We start from the raw sequence: 9,102 nt of genomic DNA on the forward strand, positions 1-9,102 counted from the left end.
AACCCTTATGGATTTGCATTTTGCTGTCCATAAACTTGTAATTTTTATGAAAAGACCAAACAGCAAAAGGTAAAGCCTAGAGGCCTCTTCTAACATTTTAGCAAAGATTTAACAGCAGGATGACATAGTGAATAAGGGCCTGCTTCCATGATTTGCTCAGTACCTCCTATGATTTACCCTCAGTGCCAATAAGGGCAGGCAGTATTTTGCAGAGAGTACGTATCCCGCTGTAGGAGCAGGTCCTAAGAGTTTTACAAAACACTCTGTGAAACAGCAAGAGAAGTTATAGTCTGAGAAAAGTATGCTTTTCAAAATAAAAGGTACAAATATGTCTTATATTGTAGCCTTGATTTTTTTTCTTTTTTTTAATTACAATAACTGATGTACATACTGCTTAACTGTATTGACTAATACACAGTAAGTCACTCGACCATCAGTGAAGAGCTGTGGACCTAGACTAGAGGATACTGTGTGCACTTCAGAGCACATTTGTGTTAACAAAAACTGTTCCATTGAATGCACTGAATCAGGACCTCATTGTGCCCTTACATAGGAAAGGAAAATAATGTCTGTTAATGCTTACTGTACTCTTCTCATTTACTTAAAACCTCATAGATTCTTTTCCTTAATTTGTCAATGCCTGTATTCTTCACTGATGAATATGTAGGTGCCGAGATTGAACTAGTAAATGAAACGGTATTTGAGCTTTTCAAGCACGAAATAACAACTGATGAAAATACTTGTTCTGTTCATTTCCTTTAATGCTGTCCACAACCCACTCAAACTAAAATAATTTTATAAAAAAATAACATTTCCTTTGGAACAAGGAGGTGATTTTCCTCTTTCTCCTCTCTCCTTTCACACAGATAATTTTAAACGTGTAGGACTAGACAGGTCTGATGAAAGCTTTTTCTCAAATGTTTGTGTGGCACTGATTTTACTTTACAAGGTCTCTTACCCTCTAACCATGTATTTTTTATTCAGCTTGGTTAGGGGAACATTTGCTGAATTAAGAATGATCCATGAATGGACCAAATTCTTTTCTCTGTTATACCCATGCAATCTCAGGAGAGTCCATGAGTTTGCATGAGTTGCATGAGTTTGTGTAAGTGAGAACAGAATTTGACTTTATCTATTTTACTTATTTATGCATTTATTTTTGTCAAAGCTCGTATGTGTTGTTTATTGTAGATATAATTTTTCTTCATTGGTTTTGCTAGCTCTGGGAACATTTGCTGGTGCATGGACAGCTGTCTCGTGTTGTTTCTCTTCCTCTTTTTCAGATACTAAATCGCATGAGAAAACAAATCATTGCATACTTTCATGATATTACCTTTTGATATAGCTATTGCTGTACTTTCCACAGATATGCTGTATGGTCAAAAATGGAACCAAACTGAAATACAAGAGATTATACATCCACAGGGGATAATCATTTCCGGAAATAATGCTAATAATAATACTTAGCTGGGACACAGTAAACAAGTAAGTTAGCAGTGTTAATGCCATGTCTTTTTAGATGTCTATTCAGCATTGGGATTTGTAAGACTCTCCTTATTAAGATATGGCATACTATAAAAAAGTTCAAGAATTCAGTTTGTCCTTGGCGTTTGGTAATGCTGTCCATAAACCTCTGAGAAACACCACCTACATGAAAGTCAATAAAAAAATAAAGATGGAATTCAACAAAACCCTGAGCTCTTCTAGCAATTCGTGTTTGGCTCCAACATTCTGCATATTATTTTTCTGCAGAAAGGAGAATATGTTCACCTAACCAAGAAAAGATACATCTTTAGATAAATGCATACATATGCTGTGAGTTTCCTACAGCTCAGGCAAATAGTGCTCTGGTTTGATTCAGAACCTTTCACCTGCCTAACTAAGCTCTGACTACATAATCAATGGGTAAGTGAGACCTTAGACTGAATTAATTTCTAGGTTTATCTTTGCTTTATCGATGAATATTTTGTCATTAATATATAACAGTGTTCAAAATGAAATAAAATGTATGAAATGATGCCCAAGACATTTTTGGTAAGCATTACAGCATTTTAATGTTAATCTGAAGCAATTAAAGGCCAGATCTCAAACATATGAAAGCACTCTACGTCTCCAGTGTTAGGAGACAAGTTAGTTGAAAATGATTTCTGAAAAAACCACAGGCTATTGATTGTGTTATTTGTAAGCATGGTTATTATGAGCATCTTAAATGCTATTCCGTTTTCCTGTCCTTAAAGCAAACACAAACAAATCACAGACAATATGCAGGGACTTATTGCTGCTTTCACTTAAAGCTGGTGTATCATCGCAGGGTTTTTGTGGTTAGAACAATAGAGTTGGGGGTCAAGGCACATAAAATAAAAGCTATGAAAGAGCATGTCTTTTGAAAAACAACAAAAAAGTTGTAAATAGAAGAAAGCAGTGAAAATTAAAATGATAAATATAAAAATAATGTGATTGAATTTTTTTTTGGAAAGGCAGTTAAATTTGCTGCTGCTATTTAGGTACAGCACTGTGAACACTGATTTTATTTGGGGGAAGAAATGCCAGAAATTTTATCCTTCTCCATTCCCATTTGTTTCCTGGCATCTTCTGTTGATGCTTTTCTCTATTTTTTCCATTATTATTTGCTAAATATATTATGACACTTTATTTACGTTGGTCCAGAGCTTTGAGACCTCTGTGTGTCTTCACCACTCTAGCAATTTCACAAATAAATCACTGATCATTGTGCAGAAATATCACAGCTTAGATAAAGACAGCATAATTTTTGTGGTGGAAGAAGCTGGATTATACTGGATAGTTGGATTGCTGTATCTGTAGGAATGTCTGCAGAATACAGCCGCTCATATCCTGTCTTTCTTTTTAATTAGCACTTCCTAGTTTTTACTAAAGCAATGTGTTACAGAGGGATTTTGGAAGTACAGTGGTGGACAAATGTTATTTCTGCGTGTGTAAAATAAGGACATGTTGTTAGTCTTCTGTTAATTTCCAGATAATTAAACATTATTATCTATTTACCAATGAATAGATGTGATCTGTTTACAATATCAAAGATGTATATAAAGCACCCAGCTATAGCTGAAGCTCTAATTAAAATACATCATTGTTTGTCATGGTTTTAAGGCGAAAATTAAAAAGCGTTGCCAAATTAATCTTCAATCAAGAGTTCATTAATTAGCTAACCTTCTGTAAATGGGCTGCAGTTTGATGACAGCTCACTAAAGGACCGTTTAAATGAATTCCTGATTGTATCAATCAGACAGGGGAAAAGAATTAGATTTGCTGCTCTTTTGCAGTAGTTCCTCCAAACAGTTCCCCAACATTTAATGCACACAATGGATGTTAAACTATTTTAAAGTGATGAGTCCTTTTTATTACTGTCCCAAACTCTGTTACTTCTTGCTGTATATCAAGAGGAAATGTATAACGCTGCCAAGGTTTCATGATCCTGAACAGAATATGGTGGAGGAATGTGCTTTATAACATAGTAATAAGCAGTTGCTTGAAATAACATCATAACTTTCTATGAGAAAAACGTTTTGAACAAATTATTGATTATATAATAGTCTTTAGTAAAATTTACATTGCTTCTGTCATGAATTTTAAAATATGAGGCCTTAAGTGGTCAGGTACTTCAGTTGCTTTTGTGCTAGCAACATAAAATTTCTAGACCTCTAGACTATCTGGAAATGTCTGCCATGAAAGTGACAAATTAAAGATGTTAGCTCTAGATTAAGGTATATTTCTATGTTACTTTTGTACATGTAATACCTATCTAGACCCATCGCAAGGCTGAAAGAAAAATGCATACACCCTTTGGTTGTAGAAGATAATTTATAATTTTGTGATTCTTTTTATGATAAGTAGGTGGATTTTTTTCCCCCCACATGTATTTAGTCTGCATATATGCCTTTTGTAGCTCTGTGTGAATACATGTTTTATGAAAAGTACGGTCAAAAGAGCACTCCCTACTTACTATTACCAAAAGTTCCCCTAAACTCTGTGTAAACACTCCTTTTAGTTAACATTCATTTAGTTCTCTTCTTAGTAAAATAGAAGGGTTTGAACTTTTGTGGGGGACGTTGATGGGGGGCACATTTATTTAGTCAGCATATTCCATATACTCAAAATCTATTGGAGATGAAAGCATTAATTAAGGTTAGGAAAGATCGCATGTCAAAGCACAAAGTGATGTATTGCATATTATGACATCTTAAATATATACAAATTGAACAGCCATGACGATCTTTGTCTCCTCCATATAAATATTTCCATTTGTTTTGTATTACATATACTGAGATTATTAACCAGTTATCTGTAATCAATATATCATTCTAAGTTATTGTAAAATACCTCACAATCTTGTTTATGTAAATGATAGAAATAGCTATTAAAATACAAGTTAAATTGAATGTATATTTTTCTGATCAGGATAGAATTGTGCATTTTAGTTATCATCTGCCATGAGACAATAACCTTGTCCAATGCTGCTATAACTGTTAAGTCCATCCTGCCAGTTTAACCACAGAGATGGTGTGGGATTTTTTCTTACTCAAGGTGTTTGTATCAACATTTTGTACAGATACAGTAATCCAGTGTGAAGGAAAATCAGGTTTTTTTCCCCTTCTGTGCTGATTTGCATATGCATGTCAAATCTAGCTATACCATTTTTTATGGTATTGAGGAAAACAAAATGACCTTTTCTCAAGTTCTTAACAGTGGAAGGTTCTTACGTTCTGAGTGTTCAGGTGGGGGGAAGAGGCTGGAAGAGCCTTCGTTTTCTGATTACACTGCTGATGCTCGCAACAGTTTGATACATTCTAATACACTAAACTCTACACGCTTTCCTGTTATAATTGCATCTGTGCTCAAGGCTACTATAGTTAGGCTACATTAAATCTCATTGTCAGTCAGGCTGCATAAGGCTCAGGAAGCTCATGGGCTGGAGCTGGGCAATGTGATCTTCCTCAAGAGCAGCTTCGCTGACTGCTACTTGCTTGTCTTCTCACACACTGCTACATTACTGTGTACATAATGGACACCCCTTACATAAATTATGTAACTCGGTTTCTCCCCCTGTCTGACAGACATGGTTTGCTTAAAAATAAATATAAGCCTAGTAATCTAGGTTGCCCAGCCTTCTTTTCAGCTAACTGCATGCATTTTTCATTGTATTAGCCAAAAAGAAAAAACAAAATGTCACTAATTATGTTATCAGCTTACATATCATGTGTATATGCATACATGTAGGAGATAGGTCATGTACACTTAACATGTATGAGAAAATACAGAAGCTTTCAGCAGGGCTTCTATCAAAATAATTATCCAAGCAATTATCTGTGCTATTCAGCTAACTTTTGCATGCGATGGTGTTTCTATGCTTTTGTGTTCGTCAACCTTACTGCTTTGAGTTCTCTTAGGAACTATTAGACTGACAGTTTTCAAATTGTGCAGAAAAGACAAAGAAAGAGAAAAGGGCTTTTTATAGAAAATTGTGCCTTTATTACAGGTAGTTAATAAGTATTAATATCGTAAAAAATCAATGGGTTAAATGCAGTTTTATCATTTTAACTGGTTCACAGAATTCAATCCTGCGCGGCTTGCCTGTATTTTCAGGAGGTCGTCTTACTAAGAGTCTCAACACTGCAATTCTTTTCCTCCCAACTGCACCACTACATATAAATCCCCTCCCCTCCCCCCAAAAAACAAACTGTGATGTACCATGCTTGTGTGAATTTTGCAGACAGTACTCCTGATCCTGTAGATACAAGCGGGAACATAAAGGATCATTTTGTCATTCAGCTCTAAAGTAATAATAATAATAATAGTAATAATAATTTTTAATGTTGTGACTTTTTGGCTTCCATATGTATATCAAATTAAATATATTTTAATTCTTGGCTCTTCAAAGGATACTTGTGTAGGCTGATGAACTTCCATTACCTAGACTTTGGGCAATAGCATCCCTCAAATTTTATGTACAGACAGAAGAGTGCACACTCACAATTATATCCTTTAAAAAGACAAATATTATTCAATTTCTTCTTTTGTGTGAGGATTTGTTTAGTTCTTGGGCTTATTATAAGAAACTGTTTTCATTTTAAGATTGTAAGCTTTGTCTAGAGATAACCTTTGTATTATGCAAAGGAAAACCTTGCAAGGAATAATGCACTGATTTGTCTTTTATGAAAAAGTTTGCTAGTTAGGTGTGGCAGTTTTCTTTTAGTGTATCATGGGTGGGGAGAGAAGGACAGTTCATAGGTGGGAAACTCAACTAATACATTTATGTTGGGTTGTTGTAGTCTCCCTCCCAGTTACTGAAAAAGCCTTGAGAAAAGTAAACCATGTGCTTCTGTACTGTCATATTTGATTTGGACTATATTCTTACTGTTGTTTGAAGCTAACATGAAATGCAGTGTCTGCATGACCCATTTTAGCAGCCCATTATCATAATTTCACTGTCGTATGGCCACTGAGTTAATGTACTTACAAATGACAGAGAAAGTGTGTTACATGACCTTAGGGTTTTCAAAAATTAAATGACGTAGGAGGTCATATTTCGATGAATTGTTAAGGGGCTTGGGGGGGGCTGTCTTTTCTTGCACCTTAAAGTGTCATAGTTCGTAACAACAGCAAGATATATTTATTCTTCAGAAGACAAAAATACTAAAAGTTTAAACTTTTTCAAGGTCTGGATTTTATCTATTAACGTAGTGTTTTGGGGTAATGTGAAAGTCTGCACCTCGTCTATTTTAATTACTTTTTGCATCATCGCTTGTCCTCTTTCATGATATAATTAACTTAATTTGTCTTTTTTATTTACATACTTTGCTGTGTATGGATTGATTTTTTTTGTTTCTTGGTTTGTTTTGGTGTTTTTTAAAGTAATGATTGTGAATGAAAACAATAAAGCAAGTATGTTTCCTGAATTTTGCTACAATGGAGGTATTTTATGGTTGATCATGTGATGTGATAGCACTGAAAATAATTTTGGTTTGAAAAATAATCTTTTTAAAAAATGGGTTTCTTAATTTGAGTTTAAACCAGATCTGAATGTGTTTCTTAATTTAAGCAAGTGGCAATGGCGTTTTATCAGTGTACAGTGTCCCTATACTTCCCAAATTTTATGGTGTCATGAACTTACATTGCTAAAACCCACCATAGTGAGTGATTGATGTTTCTTTCATCACAGAAGGGGTTACACTGAGGGTAAACCACAGCGGCTATGATATATATCCAGTAAATGAGGAAACGGCAGGAGAAACCACAAACGTAGTCCAAGTGGCATATCCTCACCTTTTCCTCATAAAGTTAGGTTTTGAAACCAACTGACTTATCTTTCTCTTACCCTTGCAGAGTTGGAAATCCTGTAGACTGCATTCTGTTTGAAAGGCATCATCATAGTTCTCTTGTTTTTACTAGAATTTGTACAAACAAACAAGTATTTTCCTTTTTCCATACTTATAGACAGAAGTCTGGCTAATTGTATAAAAACTTTGTTGTGATTTCTCTGAAAGTGAAACTGTGAAAAATGGTAAGAATCCTGTAATTTTATTTAAGGATTTATTTGGCAATGCTAGAAATGTGAAGTGGAAAAAGAATCCACCTAAGTTCTCTTTCATTTCCCACCCACAGATCACGTGCTTTTTGTCTCTTGAGTCAGGATCCCTAGGTGTAGGCTTAAATAGAAAGCCCATGGCAGGTTGCAGTGTTATTGTTTGGTTCAGCAGATGAGTTGTACAGATACTATTCTGACTTAGAAACCTTATCCAGGCAGAAAACACATTTAAGTCAGTGGAAATTTTGTCTGAACAAGTACTGGAGGATGAACCAGTGTTCTTTGTTCAGCAAGTGTTGAAACTCCTCCAGTCTGTGACCCTATTGACACAAACAGTATTATTTAAAGTTACTAATTTTGAAAACGCTCCTGAATGTAATCTTAACAGACTAAAGCACCTTAAATTAGTTTGTAGATAAAATGTGGTTGCCATGTGTGCCTAGAAATTACTGTCTTAATTAAATTTTGGAGTTCAAAAAACTTGTCTTTAAAATATTATCTTCTGTTTTTCTGTCTATCTATTTTCATAGCAAAGCTAAATAATAATGTAACAACAGCGAAAACAATAATATCAGAATTTATTTGCTGGATCTAACATTGTAAAATTGCTTTGTTGCTTGGTTTTCTCTGGCACTAAGGGACTGCACTCATTTTACACCCAGGCAATCCCATTGATTTCAAATACAATCTAAAGGGGTTGTCTGCATATAATAGAGGGCAGAATTTGACTTTCATTGCAGGGTGTAAATGACGGCAGAATTTAACTTTAAGGTCTCAGTTCTGCAGAAAACCCCTAAGCGCAGCTCTGTTCATTAAGGAACTTAGTCACGTTCTTAACCTAAGCATGAGTAGAGGAATCTTGTTTATGTTTTGCAGGGCATTTAAGCATGTGCTTACATTTCATTAACATCAGTGTGCGTAATCACTTTGAGACAGGACACACGCGCAGCTTCATAGATGTTAGCAGTCACTGACTACAAAAGGCCTGAGCCATGTTGTGTGTGTACAAGACCTGGCTATGCTGGAACCTCCTTCCTCTAAATACCCTGTCCCCTTCTGGACAGCGTTCTTTTGTAATTCAGCATTGCTGGTTTGTGCCACCTTCTGTTTTCACATACTACTTGTCTTCCCTTCTGAGGCCTCAGTTTCTGAAAATTCAGTTGCTGCTTCTTTAGTGATTGCTGTGAATTCAGGTGGTGCTTGGTTGCTGTAGTTTTAAATTTTTTGTATCTACTATTCTCACTGCTGTGACTGTGCTTTGTGAAAATAAAACATAAGACCATAAGAGCAGTGTTGCTAAATTCTATGAAAGTACATAATTCTGGTGTACCAGTTTTCATAGGTCATTTGCTGTGAGTGGATCTAAATATGCGTGGGGTCTTGTGGAATCTGTGTCTTAGGTCTGCAGCTGTTCCCAGGCAGAGTACTGAGAAGATGAGGGATCACCGTTCTGTTTTACATGCACAGATCAGTGTAATATCTTGTGAACAAAACAACTGGAATAAAGCATCCAAGCACTTGGCTAATTGCAGGATCATTAA

The 9,102-nt window shown here is 35.3% G+C and overlaps 1 protein-coding gene across 1 annotated transcript in view; it reads left to right on the forward strand.

Annotated features, from left to right (window-relative positions):
• The window catches only part of TSHZ1 (teashirt zinc finger homeobox 1), a 54,340-nt gene that overhangs the window by 30,940 nt on the left and 14,298 nt on the right, over nucleotides 1-9,102 (forward strand). The gene's annotated exons all lie outside the window — the stretch shown is intronic.

This window comes from Apteryx rowi, unplaced genomic scaffold (genome assembly GCF_003343035.1).
Source record: "Apteryx rowi isolate R43461 unplaced genomic scaffold, aptRow1 scaffold_213, whole genome shotgun sequence".
NCBI lineage: Eukaryota > Metazoa > Chordata > Aves > Apterygiformes > Apterygidae > Apteryx > Apteryx rowi.